Here is a 22,869-nt window from a genome sequence, read left to right as displayed (position 1 = left end):
CCAGACTTAGGATCATTGCAATGAACATTTGTTAGTAAAGTTGATAGGACAAAAGGTATACTTCAGGACACACCCTAGCCCCCAATGCCACTAAAATGAATGAAGGGGTGTTGGGGAGGCAGGAAAGATGGACAAGCAAAGTGGGTTTGCTTTTTTTTTTTTGGTTGGTTTGGTTTGAATTTTTTTAATTTTCTTTTGGAGATTGCTGCACAGGTGAAGGGCAGATACGGAGGGACCATGAAGTGAGTAGAATTGGAGTGTATGATGTGGAATTCCCAAAGAATCAATAAGGAAATTATGTTTTGAAATTGTTTTAAAAAACTAAAAAGAAAAGAGAGAATAATCTCTCTCTCCCCCTCCCTCCCTCCCTCCCTCCCTCCCCCCCTCTCTGTGTGTGTGTGTGTGTGTGTGTGTGTGTACCCAGAATACACATACACATTTTATTAAATGGGATAACAATATTCTGTTTTGTGTTTGTATTTCTTGACATATTGATGCTGGAACAGCAGGCAATTCAAAGATCACACATGGAGTTATATTTTTCTTTTGAAATAACAAACAGAAGGAAAGAGAGAACAAGAGAAGGGGGGAAAAGGTTTTGATTAAGGTTCTCAACTGTCTAATACACATTGGAAGCTTTTTCTTCTCTTCTTAAGTTTTAAAATGTTCAAGAACATTTCGTATGCTTTTATTTTCTAGTGGGTTTTTCCCTGGGTTCTCTCTTAGGTTCATAGAGTCTTTACTCAAGAGTGTGGGGTTAGAGGTCCTCAAATTTGAAAACAAATAGAAACTTGGGTAAAGGATAGAGGATTCAGAAACTGGATCTGTATAGAGTGGTAACAGAATATAGTAGATTTTATTTTTGGAAGACACGAATAAAAGATACCATAACTATCAGCAGCATTAAGGGAAGTTGCCCACAATCTTGTCCTTCATCTCCCTGGAGGAAAGGAAAGGAAATAGTCACAATTGAACTATTAACTTTTAAATCAGAATGCATTTTTTAAATGGATGAGCAATCACCATAGTCATTTTGTAGTTTGGCATTTATATGTGTTTGACTATAAGAATTTCAAGTTAGACTCTCGTATCAGTTGGTTTAGATGTGGTCCTACATGAGAGGGAAAAAGACATGTAAGAAGCCTTTGGAATGCATCCTTTATCCCATTCTGTAAAGTGAAGTTCAAATGGATGCTTTCCTTCCCACAGACTGATTTAAACGATCAGATGAGATGTCTTCGGGGAGTTTCTCCAAAGTAAAATTCCTTCTCCATAATCCCCCATATTTTATTCTTCATCTAATTCATTCTTAATTATTTATTTTATGGTTATAGAAGTCAAAGAGTGTCAGGCACTCAGAGCAGTCTGTATGTAGTCCTTCCTGCATGAGTTGAAAAACAGCATTTGGAAAAGTTTATGCTTATATTTCTAAGACCCTGAAATAGAAACCCCATTGAGAATAGATTTACTAAAGAAAAGCACACACACACAAAAACACTACACAAACACTAGACACTACATACACACACACACACACAACCACACACACACATACACACATATACACACTTATGCTCATATTTCTAAGACCCTAAAATAGAAACCACATGCAGAATAGATTTACTAAAAAAAAGCACCCACACACAAAAAACTACACAAATACTACACACTACATACACCACACACACACACACACACACACACACACACACACACACACACACACACACACATACACACACCAAATACTGTAAAGACACCAGGGCATTCATTTAAAGTACCACTTTAATTATAATTGAGAATTGTATGTTCTTTATTTCAAAATAGCAACTGAACTTGATTAATTGCAAGTGTGTCAAGCTGTGTTGTGTTATTGTATTCTCCAAAAGCACAGAATAAATGTGCAGAACAAAGAAAAGAAGGTTTAAAAAAGTGATGATGTCTTAAAATTCGTCTTGAAAATAATATTTATTTCCTGAAAGGAAAATCTATATTTTCAAAGGATAGTACCTAATTTCAATTAATTAATACTTTACTGTCTGTATTTGTAAAAGGCAAGGATTTTGTTCTGTGCCCCACCTCCCCAAAGTACATTTTAATTTACCCTATTTCGACTATCACTACAGATGTTAGATTTTCTTTTCTTTTTTCTTTTTTCGAGATAGGAATTTTCTGTGTAGCTTTGCGCCTTTCCTGGAACTCGCTTTGTAGCCCAGGCTGGCCTCGAACTCCACCTGCCTCTGCCTCCTGTGTTCTGGGTGGCATGTGCCACCACTGCCCGGCTTTTCTTTTAAGGTAGGTTCTAGCTATATAACCCAGGCTAGCCTTTACTTCACAATCTCCCTGCCTGGACCTCCCAGGTTCTGAGATTAGAGGTAGATGGCACTGTACCTGGAAGAAGTTTATTACTAATGAGCAAAAGGATCATTAAAAAATATATCTGTTCACCTTATGTTTTAGCATATGATTCCTAGCTTCAACAGCTTCCCCAACTTCCTGTTTCTCTTATTTTCTTGCTTTGTGTTTTATGTTTGCGGATGTGGAGGTGGAGGTGTGTGGGTGGCTCCATATGCTCAGGCTCACGTGTGAGTGGATGCAGGCATGTGCTTGATGCTTGTGTGGAGGTTAGAGGAACACCTGCGGTACCAGTCCTCATATTCTACCTTGATTGAGATAATATCTATTTGCTCTCTCTCTCTCTCTCTCTCTCTCTCTCTCTCTCTCTCTCTCTCTCTCTCTCTCTCTCTCTCTCTCTCTCTCTCTCTCTCTCTCTCTCTCTCTCTCTCTTCACTGAGCTTGCAGGGATTTTCCTGTCTCTGACTCTCAATTCCATGGCTGAGCACTGGTGGCAAATAGGTGCTGTGTCTTGCCAGCTTTTACGTGACTCTGGAGATTCACGCTCAGGCCCTCACGCTTTCATAGCAAGTACTTTTTCAGCCCCACCATGTTGCTACTCTATAGCTTCTTTATATTGATTTTTTTTTTTTTGGTAGAGGGCGACTTGCCAGATGTTTCTGTTCCCTGGCTCTTCCTTTCAGTCAGAAGCAGCAGTGGCTTGCACCTCTGGCCTGTGAACTATGGGAAGATAATGCAAAGGATTTATCAAAAGGGTGCTGTGGTTCCTTCTGTCAGCTGCCAAACTAGATGTGGTAGTTAAAGTTGAAACAGCCACTTTTTCTAAATATTTATTTTTTGTTCTGTCCCTGTGTGTGTAGGGGGTCTGCCCTGCATATGCCCTTGCCCACGGGAAGATGGTTTTTCAGATCTCCTGTAGTGGGAATTATAGGCAGTTTTGAGCTATATGGCTGCCAGGAACTGAATTCAGGCCCTCTCCAAAAATTGCAATTGCTTTTAATCTCTGGGCCATCTTTCTACTCTGAAGCAATCATCTCTTGACAGTGTGGCAGAAATATCAAAAGACAATATTTCTTCCGAGTATCATAAATATTGAGAATAAGACCTTTGATGATGTTAGTGAACTATGGATTAGCCATTCAGCTATTTGTCTCTAAGTACCATGTCAGGGATGTCATATATATTTAAAATAAATACTTCAATATTGAAGCCTCAATCATTCAAGATTTGTGCAAATAGATCAAAGGCACATGATGATGATGCTAATTATAAGTAGTCTCACTATAAAGAATTAAAAATATTACAAAAATCTTTAAGAATCTGTAAGGAAATATTTAAAAAACATAAAAATTAGAGGAGTTATAGAAAAGTATGTTTTCTATATATAAATATATAAATATTTAAAAATTTGGACATGCAATTTTGATTTACTCCTGTAATTACAAAAAAAATCCAATATACCACTTTAAATAAATTTCACATTGTTCAAATTTTATAGCACTTTATAGTTAATAGCTATATTGGTCTTTGATAACACCATAAGTATGTGGTGTGTGTGTACATATACACTGAAAAATTTTGAGCCCTGTACAGGCAATTTCTCATGTTGGAGAATGTGACTGATAGATTTTCAGATTCTCAAATATTTCCTGTGAAACTTCTTTCTTTCATCCCTCTGTGTTTACAATATATAATAATCTAGCTCATTGATTTTTACTTTCAGTTTCAAACTTAGGAATAAAAAAACAGAATTCTTTGCTCTTCCTCACTCTGCAAAAAGACTTAGGAGTGGGGTGGGGGTGGATTCAAAGCAGTCTCAGTTAATCAAAGCCATTCTTTTAGAAACAATCACAGATTTAACCAGATGGAAATGAGTTGTGAGGGAAAATTGATAAGAATGAGTAAGCAGCTAAAACAAGTTCCCAATCATTCTCATTATGTAGCATAAAATCCCTCCAACTCCATTCTCTAATGAACAGAGGAAAACCAGGCCTTCGTCATAGGGAGTCAGCTACGATTCTCGTTAGATGTCTTTTCTTACAAATAAACACAGGCGCCAGCTCCTTTTCCTCTTGTCTCCCCGCTTGTGCTCACTGTCTTTAATAATGTACATCTGACATGCTAACAATCAGGCACATGTTCTGTCACTGTTGTCTGATCTCAGCTGTCTGATAATGGCTTCAGACGAACGATGAGTGGAATCACACACCCAGGGTCCCCTTTGTTGACAATCTAGCCAGGGTGCATTTCCAATTTGCAGTTTGGTGCTGTGGATTTGGAAGTGCCACGTTTGTTTGATATCTGCTGGATGCTGTGCCATTAATCTACCAAACGCAGAGGTCAACTGGCCTGACAATGTGTGAATGGGGAATCAAAGATAAGAGCTTTGCAGAAGTTTGTGAAGAAAAAAAAAATCAAAGAAAGAATTTGTTTTCCAGGTTTCTGGAATCTGCAGATATAATATAGTAAAATGACACTATGAAAAACTTAAAGTATGATATGTACATGCATTCTAAACTATCTATAAATTTGCTCTAAAAAAAGTTTCCTTTTTTTGCCATAATGAATGAAGAGTCAATCTGTTCTGTGTTTTACTGTTTGGAATTAGTCCAAGGCCAATTACTTTCCAGATTAACCTCACAAATGTATTGTATCTCAAAGTCTTCTTTAGGGGAAGATAAAGTTTTCCAACATTTTAAACATTTTTTTCTATTCACACACACTACTTGCAAAATAATAAAACATAAAAATTAAATTCTGCAACCTGGTAAAGCCCTTCAAGAAGGGATTTATTACAATTACTATACATATTACATCATATACATATATGCATAATATAATTCTATATAGAGATTATGCATATATGTATAATATAATATGCATAATATTGTATTACATTATGGATGTATATAATGTAATATGTATAATATTGTACATATGTGTGTATATAATATAATATGTATAATTATATATATATACATACACAAATATATATCAATATATATAAGACCTATGGGAGGGAGCTTGCCATGGTTCATGTCTGTAGGTTCTAAGCCAACTTAGAGCTGTCAGTTCTCTCCTTATACCATGTAGGTTGTCCCTATACCATGTAGCTCAGGTTGTCGGACATAGGGGCAATCACCTTTTCTCACTGACCTGATTAGCTGAAATAGATGGTATTGCAAATATACTCTCAGCCTTATGCAAATTAATACTGATTAAATCTTTTCTGATATTGCAGCCACATTCCCAACAAAGAGACATCATTTATCATACTACATCTTTGAATATGTATGTATACACACACACACACACACACACACACACACACACACACACATATATATATATATATCTATATATATATTTGTAAACACAAATCAACATTTGTTTTCTCCTGTTTTACCTTTGGTTACAAATAGGTAAAAAATATTACTTTTTTATATTTTTTCAGTATTGATAGTTCTCTTTGCAGAGAGTGTAAAGCAGACTCATACTCAAATTGCCTTCCTACAATACTATAGACGTGTGTCAGATGAGCTGCGCTTTGTACCTGGATTTATGTGTACTTATTTGTGGTAAAATAATTATTTTGTTAATTTTGTTTTATTATGTGTATTTTTTGACCTTGAGTGTATAGAAAGAAAAGAGCAAAGTGACTCTGCATAAATTTCCCTTCCCTGAGAACTAGCTTTCATGGTACCGTAAGTCACTATGCCAGCTTCCAGAGGAGGAAGGCAAACTCCAGTCCACCCCAGCTATGACACATATGAACCATATCAGTGTCCAGCATACCACAATAACCTGAGGCTTCACTCGCGGAACCTATACCTTGGAGATAACCAACAGCATTTAATTGGATTTAAAACCCTCTCAAGAAAAGGAGTACCATATGTGGCACTGGAAACCCAGCTAATGACTTGTCAGTGAAGTCATGATTATTGGATGAGGATCGACAACTACTATTTTGCTAAGCTAGCATAATCCCCAACAACAGTTTATAAATGTTTGTCCTTATGCCCACACATAAATGGGGTTTTAACAATTCATCTATAAACAGGAGACCACTCCGGAAAACCACGTGAATTAATACTGCATTTTATGACCACTCGCTATGCTTGTCAGTCATACCACTGTGAAAATGTTTTATGTATACACCTTGAAAAGTTGTAAATCATGTACAGATAATGTCTCGAGTCTGAGAATGAGGCTGACTGACAGACTTTCAGAAACTGAGCAAAGGTCTGTAAAATAAGTTATGTTATAATGTAGAGTGCCAATAAACTGATCTCTGCTGGCTGGCTAGAGATTCTTCTTTAGTGAACACCTGCTCAGAAAACAAACTCATTAGCTGAATGCTATTATTTTCTACAAACATCAAAAGCTTGAAGGGTCTTAAATACTAACTTCTATGACACTTTCTTTTAATCTGAGGTTTATTTATTGCAACCAAAAATCTATTTTTAACTTTTAGCTTTATAATACATATTTTACATTATGGTCCTTACTACTAACTACTCCAAAATCAGCTTCCATCTCTGGCGTCATGGACCAGAATCAAAGGGCTCCTAATTTCCTGACAGCAGTACAGAGGAGCACATGTCTCTTCTCAAAGAAGAAGGCTGTTACTAGAGAAACAAGTCTGGCCAAGTTCAAGAGGGTGTAAAAGAATTTTAAATGGCCCACAAATTGGAAGGAAATCTTTCATTAATAATGTTTTCAAACAAATTGTACACTCTGTCAAATGCCTATTAGAATCCACAGAATAGAACATCAAAAGGATGAGTTTTGTTTTTTGTTTTTGTATTTTTTCAGTTGTGGTGGCTCACATCTATCATCCCAGAATTAGATAATCAGGGAGTGGAAGTATTATTATAAATTTGAAGATAGCCTGTACTACATTGTGAGTTCCAGGCAGCCAAGGTTACAGAATATGACCTGTCCCATCAAACAAAGGTGTGTCTTGGAAACGTGGATTTAGTAGCATCTCAACAAAAATGGTAGCTTCAGTAGTAAATCATCATGAAGCATGAAGCTTTGATATGGTTAGAGTTTATTTAAATCAAGTCTATACATTCTGTATCATGGAGAAAAGTGGTATGGTATGTGTGTTTGTGTGTATACAAATTCACATATGTGTGTGGATACCGAGACTTGCATTGGGGGTTTGGGTTTGATTCTGTCATTTTCTACCTTTTTTTTTTGGAGAGGAGGTCAGTTATTCACTAAAACTGGAGTAAACCAATTCTGCCACATTGGTTGAATAGTGAGCCTCCAAGAGCCTTCTGTCTTCTCCTTCCCAGAACTGTGATTAAGGAAGTACAGCACAACACCCAGCTTTTCTTTATTTCATTTATTTTATTTTATGTGTATGAGTGTTTTGTCTGATTGTGTGTCTGCACCATGTGCATGCCTGGTGCCCCTAGAGGTCAGAGGAGGGAGCTGTGCAGATGGCTGGGGTGATTGGCAATTGGAAGAGTATTAAAGCTCTGAGACACTGAGTCAATCCCCTATCCCCCCACACCCACCTCTTTTGAGGGTGCTTGAGAACTGAACTCATGTCCTCTTTTTTGCACTGCAAGGAGATTAGCTGGGTCATCTTCCCAGCCCTAACAAGACTGGTTTGATCATGGCAAAGAAAGCACCATATTTTCCTTTGGATGAGGAGGAAGGGTAGTATTCCATTCACCAGGAAATATGCATCAGGATCACAAAGATGAGCACTGTCTTTGGCATCTGAGAAACTAGATACTGTTTTCCCAGGTTTCACGGATACTTCCCAATGGACTGTGTCTCAATCCCAATATAACAAAGCCTTTTTCCTCATTAGTATCTCCATATTTCAGCAGAGTTAATTTTTACTTTACCATATCCTATTAATTAAATTGGACTTTTGCTGAAATGTACCACTGAAATTTTATAAAGGGATATCTAATATTTTATGCTTTCTTTCATACCAGAGATATTGACAATAAAAATAAATTTCATTTAAAAGAAAAATAAGTACCAGGGGGGAAATTTTATATTAAACATTGCTGTTGAGAGGCATACATTTATAGGAGAAATTAAAATGGTATCATGTTTATTTGACTCTCTTTGGACATTAAAATGTCAAATTTTCTTGCCAGCAATCCTTCACAAGTTTTTTTTTTTTTATTTTCTTTTCATGAATTATACTTTCTAGGAAGAGTCTAGTTGCAGGAAAAATATTGATCAATGTCCCTTTAAAATTATCTTTAGAAGAAAATCCACTTTGTCATAGAAACAACAGGGGTTAGAAATGATAGAGGATCAGAGTGAATATAAACTACTGGGTAAAATTGAAATAATTTCAGTATTTTCATTAAAATGTGAGCATAAATAGAAAAGTTGCTAATTTACTTTCACTTTTCAGAAACCAGATTCTGCTAAAGATGAGAAACAGATTTGCAATTTAAAAATACCTGAGTATAAACTGAATACCATGGTGCATACCTGAAGTTTCAAGAATTCTAAGTGCTGGGACAGGAGAAGTTTGAAACCAGGAATTTATAGTTAACCTGAACAACATAAGGAAGTTTTACCTCATTCATATATCTTATATCTCACACACACACACACACACACACACACACACACACACACACACACACATACATGTATCGCTAAATATATGTGATATATGTCAGTATGTTCTGGTTTAAGACTCTCTTTCATTTAAATTATTAATTTGTTCAAATTTCCTTTTCCATAATTATCTTGCCAACTTACTTCCTTCAGATAAATGTTCTTTCCCATTTTTTCCCTCTTCCCATTGTATCTCCATATATATCATGTGTGTCTTTGAGAGATAGAGTTTGCTTGGCAAGCAACTACAATCTTTGCAAATGGAATCTTCTTATCTTTGCCATCGTATTTTGTTTAAAATAGCTCTAGAGATACAATTCAATTTATTGAAAAGAAATTCAGTTTAAGAGCTGTAAATACAGCTCAGTTGGTAGGGTTTGTGCCTAGCATGTACAATACCCTAGATTTACATAAACCAGATATGTTGGCATTCGATTGTAATCCTAGTACTGAGGACATATAGACAGGAAGATCCTAAGTTCAAATTCATCCTCCAATATTTAGTGAGTCAAATCCAGGTTGCCTACATGAGACCCATCTCAGAAATTAGTAAGTAAGTAGATAGATGATAGATAGATAGATAGATAGATAGATAGATAGATAGATAGATAGATAGATAGATAGATAGACAAATTTTAAAAATAAATGAAAAATGAAGTAAGAAACTCAATACTCATTTTGTCTCCTCTGGATTGCTACTTTAAATTTTGTAGAATGTTAAACAAAAATTCTTGTCTTTTCAAATCTTGATTTTGTAAACCTATATTGTGAATGCTGTATTTGAAATAGGAATCGTTATTTGTTTTTCACTCCGTTTGCACAAAACTTAATCATTTTTTATTAAATTGTCCCTGCAAGATTAATGAGAAACAGTGGTATTGATTAAAGTGCAGAAAAACAAAACAAAACAAGTAACATATTTTCAATCTTTAACATATTTAAAAACTTACTTTTAAGAAGTAAGGATAGTTTGAGTTTAAATTAATTTTGAATAAAATAAAATGTTAACAGTGGTCCCAGAAATCAACTAATTATTTTATGGATGTGTGTAGCTAGAGTTTTCCTGTCTGGCCCAGAGTCAGGACAAATCTCTCTCACCTGCCAGTCCCACAGCCACTCAGACTCAACCAAGTAAACACAGACTTATATTGCTTACAAACTGTATGGCCATGCCAGGCTTCTTGCTAACTGTTCTTATATCTTAAACTAAACCATTTCTACAAATCTATACCTTGCCACGTGGCTCATGGCTTACTGGTGTCTTCACATGCTGCTTGTCATGGTGGTGGCTAGCAGTGCCTTCCTTTCACCTTCCTGTTCTCTCAGTTCTTCTCCCTGTTAGTCCCACCTATACTTCCTGCCTGGTCACTGGCCAATCAGTGATTTATTTATTGACCAATCAGCAACACATTCGACATACAGACCATCCCACAGCAGATCTGTTGCTCAAAAAGCTTTTATTGAGTCTTCATAAAGTCTAAGCATTGTTCTATGCCCTGGAACTGTATAATCGAAAAAAGAGGACAAATGTTCTGCCTTACGAGTGTTACTGTCTAAAAAAAACAACAACAAAAAAAACCCTACTATTACATTTATTCTTTCCCACAGCTTTAAGTAAAACACACACACACACACACACACACACACACACACACACACACACACACACACTGATAACATCTATAAGTTAGGGTCTACTAAAAAAACAAATAAAATAATCTCTCTAGGATTTATGAAGGAACTAAATTGAAACTCAATGGTTAGATGGCAAAGTAATAATAAGTGCAGAGAGAAAACAATGAGGTAACTGCCACATTTCATTCTTAGAGCAAAGCATCAAAGAACATCAGGTCTTGGAGAGATACAAGCTAGACACAGTCAGAGTGTGAGGTGATTGGCAGGTCCACAAAGGCTACTCTGCCAGTTCTGGGAGACACCCACACCTCTGTCGTTTACCTTGTAAACTTCACTAGTGCCTTCCATTGTTCAAACATCATAAAACTTGGCCAGCACTGACTAGGCCACTAGTGATGCAGAGCAGAAGAAGGAAAGGGGATGAGTGGATGTGACAACACACAGACCAGCCGGGCACATCTTCCAAACTTCTGTGTCCTATTACTTTCCTCCTAAATTTCAGAAACGCAATTCTGTGCCTATGTCAAATTCCTTTTGAATGTGAAACCACACATTCTATTAAATATGTAAAAAAAAAAAAACAACCAAACTTGATTGCTGCCATGCATTCCCATACACTAACAAAAACTAAAATGAGACCTCCTTATCTTTCTCTGATACAGTAAAAACCAAATATTAGTTAGTCTTATTGCTTGAGTATTAAACAATGGGATCAGCCTTCCATTTTCCTCTCCCTTACCCTTCTCCAGCCCAGCACACTGCACGCAAGGGTTTTGTTCTGATTTTATTGTTCTCATTCTTTTGCTTTGTTCTGGAGATAAAGTATTGCTGCATTGCCCAGGCTGGTCTTAACTCCTGGACTCAAGTCTGTTCCTAACTTAACCTCCAGAGTAAATGAAACTTTACTACCCAGTATATCCATTATATATGAAAATAATAGTTTTAAAACCGTCAACATTCCATTGTTTCTGCAAAGGGCACCTTAGTTCAAATCACAACTATGTTTAACATATGCATATATAGGTGCATGTGTGTGTGTGTGTGTGTGTGTGTGTGTGTGTGTGTGTGTATGTGTGTGTATGTGTGTGTGTTGTTTGTGTTTCAATGTTTTGTGTCTCATTCTATAGACGAGCCTCAAATTCATGGAAATTCTCCTGCATCCTGTTCCCAAGTCCTGGGAATAAAGGCTTGAGCCACCGTAGAGGCTTGTACAGTTTGAAATTTTATGGCTCTTTTTTTTTTCATTTTTTTAATTTTTTTTAGTTTGCAATACAATTCAGTTCTACATATCAGCCACGGATTCCCTTGTTCTCCCCCCTCCCGCCCCCATCACCTTCCCCCCCAGCCCCCCCACCGCCCCCCCCCCCCCCCCACCGCCATTCCCATCTCCTCCAGGGCAAAGCCTTCCCCACAGACTGAGATCAACCTGGTAGATTCAGTCCAGGTAGGTCCAGTCCCCTCCTCCCAGGCCAAGCCAAGCAATCCTGCATAGGCCCCAGGTTTCAAACAGCCAACTCATGCAATGAGCACAGGACCCAGTCCCACTGCCTGGATGCCTCCCAAACAGATCAAGCCAATCAACTGTCTCACCCATTCAGAGGGCCTGATCCAGTGGGGACCCCTCAGCCATTGGTTCATAGTTCATGTGTTTCCATTCATTTGGCTATTTGTCCCTGTGCTTTATCCAACCTTGGTCTCAACAATTCTCGCTCATATAAACCCTCCTCATTCTCGCTAATTGGACTCCCAGAGATCCACCCAGGGCCTAGTCATGGATCTCTGCATCCAGATCCCTCAGTAGTTGGATGAGGTTTCTAGCACGACAATTAGGGTGTTTGGCCATCCCATCACCAGAGTAGGTCAGTTCGGGCTGTCTCTCGACCATTGCCAGCAGTCTGTTGTGTGGGTATCTTTGTGGATTTCTATGGGCCTCTCTAGCACTTTGCTTCTCCCTATTCTCATGTGGTCTTCATTTACCATGGTCTCCTATTCCTTGTTCTCCCTCTCTGGTGCTTTCTTAGAAAATTGGGAATCCATCTCCCCCAAGATCCAGCTATACCACTCTTGGGCATATACCCAAGGAATGCTCAACCACACCATAAGAGCACTTGTTCAGCTATGTTCATATCAGCATTGTTTGTAATAGCCAGAACATGGAAACAACCTAGATGCCCTTCAACTGAAGAATGGATAAACAAAATGTGGTACATATACACAATGGAATACTACTCAGCAGAGGAAAAACAATGACATCATGAGGTTTGCAGACAAATGGATGGATCTAGAAAAATCATCCTGAGTGAGGTAACCCAGACTCAGAAAGACAAACATGGTATGTACTCACTCATAGCAGGATACTAGATGTGGAAAAAGGATGACTTGTCTGCTACTCACATCACCAGGGAGGCTACCTGGAAAACAGGACCCCAAGAAAGACACAGGGATCGCACAATGACAGAGAAATGGAATGAGATCTACATGAACAGCCTGGACATGAGTGGGGGTAGTGAAAGGCAAGGGTCGAGGGAAAGAGAGCTTGGGGGAGCGGGAGATCCCGGCTTTATTTTTTTAGATTTGTATATTCACAGAAAGACTGAGTGAAAGATACACAGATTTCACATTTCTGTCTTGAAGATATTGATGTTCAGCTTTCACCTTTAACAGTGTCTCCTGTCAGAAGACACATTTGTCATTAAACTGATGTCCTCCTTTGTACAAAACAGACCAGGATTAAATAGACTCCAGAGTTTAAAGTTCATGCTCAGTATTTTGTACATTTTGTGGATCTAGATAAATGCATGATTCCACATACTCAATATTATGGTTTCTAATACTATACTTTTATATTTTTGGTTGTGAGCCTAGTCTTTAATGGCTGAGCCATCTCTCCAGCCCAACATTGCACTTTTATTCCCTTAAAGATCTTTGTGTTCTATCTACTCATTTTTTCTTTTTGTAACTTCTTTCAATCATTGAATCTTTTCACTGGATATGTTTCCAAAACACCATATCTTTGAAAGCTATAATATATAGGCTTTTCACTTTGATGAAGGAACCAATTGAAAGGTAATATTATATGTGAACATAGCTCCATGTCTTCCCAATTGCCTTACTGCTCCTTTCTTCTTACTGCTGAGCAAAATCCCAGCATCTAAATGTGCCATTGTTTTCACCCTGGATTTTCACTGTTAGTCAGCTATTGACCATCATGAAAATACTCATAAGCACATTTTCAGGAGAACTTATTTATTCTCATCCATGGTTTCTGCAGTTTGAGATCATGATCAGTTGGCTACATTGTTTCCCATACTCATAACACAGAGGATTATGACAGAAAGGCATGATGGAGCCAAAGAACTCATCCTGTGACAGACAGAAGTCAGACAGATGGACAGGATAAAGGTAGCCTTTAAAAACATCTCCTCAAAAGACCTAGTATCTCTAACTAGGCCATTCCACCTAGAAATTCCACTACATCCCAATAATGCCATGTAATTATGAATCCATCAACAGATAGATTGTTTCACTGATCAAGTCAGAATCCTGTCCATCCAATTATTTCCCAAGCTCCTGCTGCTTTGACTGTTACAGTATTGGGACTAAGTCTTCAACACATTAGCCTGTCAGCAGATACTTCATTTGTAAACCACAATGTCTTCTAAATTTCTCCCTATGGTTGATTGTATTGTTCAAAGATAACCAAAGCAGAAAAATTGTGGATATAAAACATATATAAGAAATAGACTGAAGTTTGCTTAAACACTGTGTGTGTGTGTGTGTGTGTGTGTGTGTGTGTGTGTGTGTGTGTGTTTGAGTGTGTATGTGTGCACACATATGTCTTTGTGTTTGGGAACCCTGAGTGATGAAAATAAAGAGAAAGAGCTAAAGAAACAAAGGTCTCTCTTCTTGGATGATGACATTTCTCTAAAATTAGATCAAAGTGAAGGTTTTATAAACTGGTTAATATACTAAAAACTACTGATAAGTACACTATAAAATAGAAAAGTATATAGTATACAAATTGTGCACTGCAATAACTATTAAAAAGAAAACCAGCTAGAGTTTATCAGTCCTGATAAAGGGTGGAATTACAAGTTCTCACTTAAAATATTTCTCTGACTTCACTTTCTCCTCGGATAGGTTTCAAACTGTTTTACTAGGCTTATAATCCTAAGAATAAACTGTAAAGCTACAACCTGTCCAGAGGGCAGAGCAGATCTCTTTCAACTTCCTCCAAGTCCCTGTGCTTCAACATTGTTGAAGGGTTGATTGCTTCATATGGTCTGGATTTACTCTCCTTGTGATATCAGCATCAGATCTAAACCTATACCCAAAGTGTCTTCTGACATGTCTTCCCATATTTCCATGATCCTCACCCTTCAGGTCTCAGCTTAGAAACTCATATTTGAGAGCAGATTCACACATTGTCCCCTTGTCACTGGTTTATCCAACACCTTATTTTGACTTTATAACACTTCCAACACTGCAAATCATTCCTGGGGTCTGTTTTATTTGTTTCCCCATGTTATCTTTTTTCCAGTAGGATTTGAGCTCCATAAGAATCCATACCTAATCTTTTTGATCATTACTTTGCAACATCTGGAAGTGTGCACTAAGTACACGTTCGTTAAATATTTAATCAGTGAGGAATTATTTACTCTTAATTACTTTTTACATTTATTGTGCAACACATAATAGGCTTTTAAAACAGTCAGTGTGTTGTAACCTTCCTTCTCACCTTCTATTGCTCAGGAAATCCAGGCTATTTTTACAGAAGACTAACATTATACAGTGAGGAACATCGCCCTGTTCCTACCTGACTGCTTTACAAGCCATATCACTGGCATTCTCATAGCTCCAGAAATTATGAAAATAATTTACCATTTGTGTTTTTTTTCCTGTGTATGATGAATGATGGTATTGTAGGAGACATGAAGCAGAAAATCTGAATGCTGTACTTCTTGCCTGGTTCTCCCAAAGGTATCAAATCAGTCAACTAATTGAGAATAAATACTGACCTTATCTTCTAGATAACATCTGAATCTCTCTTACAGGGGCTCTAAGAAGTGCTTGGTATAAGTCTCAGTGGTTTATTCTATTGCTGATACCATCCTTGAGGACTGTCTCAGTACCTCCCTTATTTACATGGAACTGGTCTGGGAGAGGTCATCTGGTTCTATCATACCATCCACTCACCTCCTGCTCTGGGATAACTCATCATTGTCAAAAGGCAACAGTTCAACACTGACTTTTAAACTTGACAGGACAAGCTATAAAGAAGAGGCCATGCAATGCATGTGGAGAGAACACTCTAGCTTTATCAGCCTTTGATAATGTTATGTTATGTTATGTTAACAATTATTGGTTTACCCTTTGGCCTTTCTTTAAGAACAAGGACTATGACCCACTTAACGTAATGACATTTTTATCTCAATATCATGAATAAGTGGAAAGAATACAATATAAATATACTGAATATCACACTAAATGCTTTCCCCTCCCTAACAGCTCCATGACATATATACTATTTGTCTCTCCATACTACACACGAGAAAACAAAGACTCAGAAAGGATAAATAGTTCACCCATTGATACAATTCACTGGAGATGAATAGACATTTCATCCAGACTGCCTGAGTCCAAAATTATTAAAGATGAATTTCATTGTCATTTTAGAATGAATAAATAAGTAAATTCACTAGGACCTAACTCTTCTCAGTGGTTAAATACTTGAGCAGAAACTTGGAGAATCTTTGACTTCCCACCTTAATAAATATGTGGAATTGGGTATGTTTACTCACTGTTCTCCAACTGTTTGTTTTCTTTGTTTGTTTATGGATAAGTAGCTCATCTTCTACTATTAGAGTTAATGAGTTGAATTATATAAGTCATATCATAGTTAGCAGTGTAAGTAACCTATTACTAGTGTCCATTTAAAGATATGTAATAAAAAGCTATATTATCCTTTAGTTTACTCGGTGTTAAAAACATAAATGTGTCAAATGCTTAAAATAAGAATTTCTATTTCTTATTCAGTATAAAAATTCATCATTATATTGAACTGAATTTAATTCAGGCTGATAGAAGTTCTTACTAAATAGACTATCATATGTCATCAAGAGGAGAGATAATGAAGAATTATAGAATCTATTTGAAATATTAGCACCCTGAAAATTACATTTCAACTTACATATCTGAATATAAGGACTGAACATAACTGTATCTGTCATCAAGAAATTGAGTAGGTCATGATTCTACCATGTGTTTTGTTCACAAAAATGTGAATTACTGTTAATAGTTAACAATAGTGTCTACATGGGTTTAAATTTTTTGTGACTATCCTATATAAACTCTTATATAAGCGCAGATAAGAATATGTGCTCTGTTCAGTAAAAGTTTGAATTTAGAGTTTAAATCACTCTCATGTACAAGGAACAATGATTCCCTTAGCAAAACCCAGAGAATTGCAATGCTTCTTATTAGGAAATGATGAGGACTTACATGTATAAATATCATACTGATTATACAATATAAAATGAACAAATGCTTTCAGAAAATAAAGTAACTTTGTATCATAGAAAATACATTAGTAAATTCCAGCTGAATAACTAAGAACAAATTTATGTAAAGTAAATCTCAAAAAGGCATATTAAGTGGCAATTGTGGAGAAAGACAGAGAGGATAGGGTGTTGTCAAAACTCTGAGATTCCATCTTATACATGTCAGAGTGGCTAAGATAAAAAACGCAAGCAAAAGCTCATCATACTGGAGAGGATGTCGAGCAAGGGGAACACTCCTCCATTGCTGGTGGGAGTACAAACTTGTACAGCCACTTTGGAAATCAGTGTGGTGGTTTCTCAGAAAAATGGTAATCCATCTACCTCAAGACCCAGTTATATCACTCTTGGGTGTAGATGAAATTCTAAACGGTCTTATTAAATAAGAAACACAGAGCCAAATACCGAGTTAAAAGCCCAAGAGATCAGAGCGAATAGCCTTTAGCTTACCACTCACTGCCATCCTTCCCCTGAGAGAGAGACCTTCTCCTGTGTGACCTGTCTTTTTATTGCCTTTCTGTTCTACCTTCTCATTGGCTCTAAACCCAGCCACATGATTTCCTCAAAACTGCCTGTCTATACAGACCTCCAGGTCTCTATAGCTCGTGCTGAGATTAAAGGTTCAGGTCACCACTTAGCTGTGTCCTTGAACACACAGAGACTCTGCCTGCCATGTGATCAGATTAAGGACGTGTGCCACCACCATCAGACTTCTGCTAAATGACTTTCTTTTAGCTCTGATCCCCAGGCAACTTTATTTATTAACATACAAATAAAATCACATTTCAGCACAAATAAATTATCATCATACTTGGGCATATACCCAAGGAATACTCAATCATACCACAAGGACATTTGCTCAACTATGTTCATAGCAACATTATTCATAATAGCAAGAACCTGGAAACAACCTGGATGCCTTCCAACCAAAGAATGGATAAAGAAAATATGGTAATTTACACAATGGAGTATTACTCAGCTGTTAAAAACAATGACATAATGGAATTTGAAGGCAAATGGATGTAACTAGAAAAAATCATCCTGAGTTAGGTAACCCAGACTCAGAAAGACAAATATGGTATGTACTCACTCATAAGTAAATATTAGCTGTAAAGTAAAGGATAACCATGCTATAATCCACAGACCCAGAGAGTTTAGGTAACAGAAGGGCCCGAGGAGAGATGCATGGATCTCCCTGGGAAGGGGAAATAGAAGAGATCTCCTGGATGGGCAGGTGGGGTGGTGGCACATTTGGGGGGTGGCGGGATAAGAACTTGAGGGATCATATTGATTGAGTGGATGGAGGGGAAGAGTACTGAAAGAGATGACTGGAAGGGGGGAACATTTTGGGGTCATGCAGAAACCTGATGCAAGGGAAACTACCACAAACCTTCAAGGATTACAAAAGCTAAGATTCTTAGCAATAGTGCATAGGTAGCCAGAACTGGCCATTTCCTGTGATAAGATTGGTGACTACCTCTATTGTCATCAGAGAGCTTTCATCCAGTAAATAATGGAATTAAATGCAGAGACCCACAGCCAAACATTAGGCCAAGCTCAGGAAATTTTGCTAAAGAGAGGGAAGAAGGATTGTAGGAGCCAGAGGCATCAAATTCATCACAAGAAAAGCCACATAAACATCTAGCCTAGCTCATAGAAACTCACAGAGTCTGAACCAACAACTAGGGAGCCTGCATGGGACTTACTTAGTCCCTCTACATATATGTGACATATAGGACCTCTACATATAGTTTTGTAGCTGGTCTACTTGTAGGACTCCTAAAGATGGAAGTAGGGGCTTTCCCTAATGCTTTGGCTGGCTCCTCAGCACCTATTCCTTATTCTGGATTGCCATGTCCAGTCTTAATACAAGGGGAAGCACTTATTTTTACAGCAACTTGATATGCTGTGTTTTATTGATATCCATGAGAGGGCTGCCCCTTTCTGAACAGAATCTGAGGAAAGTGGATTTGCAGGAGGGGGAGGAATCTGGAGGAGAGGAGGGAGGGGTAACTTCAGTTGGGATGTGAAATAAATTAATTAATTAAAAATATTTTTCTAAAAAAAAATGTGGATACAAACAACAACAACAACAACAGCAAAAACCCACAGAGAATAGTACCAAAAGGGCTCAAGCCCTGAGTTCAGCCTGCCCTGTGATGTAAAATTTTTGGAATAATAAAATTTGACTTTTTTTTTAAGACAATGAGTCCCACAATAACAATAACACTTAATTCTATCTGAACTGAAGAAATATTTTTAGATCAGGAACACAGATGATGACATTTTTTCAAACAATTATAGACATGAGTATATGATTGCGATTTATTTTTTTCTTGAAGGAAAGTGTGAACATGTATCCAGTTTCAGGAGCACAGAGATATATTTTCTCAAGAAATATGACATAGTAAATTATAAACCGAAAGGAAAGATCACAATGATAATTTTAAAAGATGCTTTAAAAATGGAATCCACAAGGATGACCCAGCTTAGACTACTAGTAGTGGTGCAGAGGGTGCTTGAGCTTGCTTACCCCAGTATCAGATTGGTGAGTACCCTAACTGTCAACACAGAGCCATCACTGAGGGAAGCAGATGCAGAGACCCAAAGCCAAGCACCAGGCCAAGATCCAGGAGTCTAGTAGAAGACAGGGAAGAGTGATTCTATGAGCAAGGGGTATCAAGATGATAATGGGAAACCCACAGAGACAACAGAACCAAGCTAGTGGTAACTCATGAACTTTAAACCAACAGCCATGGAGCTTGCATGGGACTGGACTATGAGCACATAGTCACCAGCACCCACCAGTCCTCTGCATGGGACTATGCCTTCTGCAAAGTGAGACAGTTGTGTAGCTTGATCTGCTTAAGGGGCCCCCTGGCAGTAGGATCAGGATCCATGCCTGGTGCATGAGGTGGCGTTTTGGAGCCCACTACCTATGGTGGCACAGCCTTAATGCAGGGGGAGGAGCTTGACCTGCCTCACCTGAATGTACCAGGCTTTGCTGACTCCCCATGGGAGGCCTTCTTTTTCAGAGGCAGGAATGGGGGATGGGTTGGGGGTCAGGGCTGAAGGGGCAGGAGTGGGTAAGAGAGGAGAGATTTGTGATTGGTATGTAAAATGAATAAAAATTTTTCTTAATAAAAAATAAATAAAAGATAGTTTAATTATAAACCACAAATAAATGTTATTCAGTAGAGGATTTATTAATAAGAATAAATATGACAATAAATATGATAGAAGTTATAACCATTGCTAACATTAAGTGAGTGGCATTGCAAAGAAAAATATTTAATAAAAAAATAGATTTGACTTTCCAAACCTGATTTAGAGAAGACTGTGGAAAGTTCAGCTGGAACTGTTTGGTAATGAGGTGGAGATACTGGCATATAGATATTACAGTGAACAGAAGTATAAAACACAGAAGTCAGGCAGATTGCTTGCATGCAGAAGTAGATGGGCGATTGAGCAAAGATCTGAGCTGCAAGGCAGTAAGAAAATCTGTGCAGATTTTGCCATTGTTTGCTGGTAACTTTTAGTTAAACAAAATGGGAAGAAACCATCTTGCAGTATAAATAAAGTTAGATGAGTAAATTGAGGATACTTACATGGATTATAGATTTAAAAAGTTTGTTGAAGGAGAAGAGATATAATCATCCCCCGTCCTGTACTGTCTAAGGACATCCCATCTCCTTCTGAATGAAACATAGAGTTCAGATCGCAGTCTGTGTGAAAGAATGATAAACGGCACTGGTTGCAGTGCGTGGCGCTGGTGGTGCGTGGTTCTGGTTACTGGCGGAAAAGTCATGAGCCATGGCCACGACTACCTAGTTACAGAGAGCTTTTCAGGGAGGAAGGGAGGAGAGAGAAGAGAGGAGAGCCAGGCCTGGAGAGTGAGAAAGATGGTGGGGTTGGGGGAGAGGGGAGCAGAGCAGAGAGAGCAGAGAGCGAGTGGGGTCTGCATCTGACTTTTAAGGGCTCCCGGTAGGGAGCTACACCATGCATGCCCTGATTGCATGACCATGCCCTGAGCACATAGTCACCAGCGCCCACTGATGACGTAAGACACAAGACCCTAAACTGCACATGTGCAGTCATGTAGCTGGGGTGAGGGCAGAATTCTAACACTGTGAACATCCATATCATCGTGGTGTCTCTGGTCTAATCCAACAAACTCACAACTCTCCATCCCACATTTCCAACTCTGCTATAGGCACAGGCAGGTGGGTATTCCCGTCATGTCAACTTTCCCTGACACCATGATTTTTCTTTGCCACCATGGACTCTCACCTTCTGAAACTGTAAATCCCATTAAACGGGTATATATATATATATATATATATATATATATATATATATATATATATATATATATGTGTGTGTGTGTGTGTGTGTGTGTGTGTGTGTATGTATGTATGTATGTATGTATGTATGTATATATATATATGTATGTATGTATGTATGTATGTATATGTATGTATGTATGTATGTATGTATATATATATATGTATGTATGTATGTATATATATATATATAAGTCTTTTTCGTCATGGTGTTTGTTACTGCAATAGAAATGTCACTAATCAAAATAGTCTGACCCTGTGACTCAGATATTCTGAATTTTCTTTTTAACAGTTATTCCATGCAATCCAACATGTTAAAAATGCCAAGATGTTTCTATCTCTCCTTCTTCCTCTTGCCTCAAAGTGTGTAATGTAGTAGAGGATGGATTTCCTGCGTTTTCATCATTTCTGTGCTGTGTCTCTAGTACTAGGAATAATGCCTGGGCGTGGCAGCTATTTAATAATAATTGATTAAGTATGTGACTGGTAAAGTGTTTGTATGCTGATATATTAAGAAAGAAGAAGCAGTTATAGAAATAATTTTCTTAGTCTGAGACACTCTGGAGGTTGTGATGGCTCCTTGGAAAGAGAAATAAGACATAAACAGGTAAGAGCACTATTCTGGATTCATGAGAGGATTAAGTCAAGACAGCATTTCCAGGATAAATCTCAGAAAGACTAGAACTTCTGCATCTGAAAGCTAAGAGGAAATAGTGAACAGATTGAGGTGAAATCTGTGATGGAAATCAGAATCATTATTTTTTAAAATATAAGCGCAAATTCAAGAATATTGGGGAAGAATAAAATGAAAAGTAGGACAAGATCCTGGGGAGAGCTAGGGGAAGGAAGGAGCTTTGGGTCTGTTCCATATGGTGTGAAAAGACTTCTATGCTTTCTGGAAGTCAATCTACTATAATGACCTCAAACTTCACTATGACTGATGTGCATAACCTCACTCAAATTGTGTGTATGTTTCTGTCTGTGGGAGGTGTCTGTATGTTTATGTGTGTTCCAGAGAAATTTCAATCCATCGTAGCAAAGAAAACAGGGCACAGCAGTCCCATCAGTGGTGATGAGAAGTGACATAATATCTTATTTACATGGCAGCTGCTTGGTAAGAATCAGGGACAGGTGTTAATGTCAAGTGTCCATTCCTTGTAACCATCTTCAGTCAGACTTCACCTCTTAAAGTGTAATTGTCACCATGACAATTACAGCAGTTGCCACAAGCTGCAGACCAAGCATTCAAAACATGCAGCAATCCATATTGTAGCTATAACAGACCCTATTTTACCAAGATATGGATGCTGCAGCCCCTTAGATTAAATGGTGCAGAATCTTCATATGATTTACACACGTTACTATATATTTTA

The sequence above is a fragment of the Peromyscus californicus genome, unplaced genomic scaffold (assembly GCF_007827085.1).
Source record: "Peromyscus californicus insignis strain IS unplaced genomic scaffold, ASM782708v3 Scaffold_16__1_contigs__length_79575227, whole genome shotgun sequence".
Classification (NCBI taxonomy): Eukaryota; Metazoa; Chordata; class Mammalia; order Rodentia; family Cricetidae; genus Peromyscus; species Peromyscus californicus.
Note: the sequence above shows the minus strand (reverse complement) of the source record.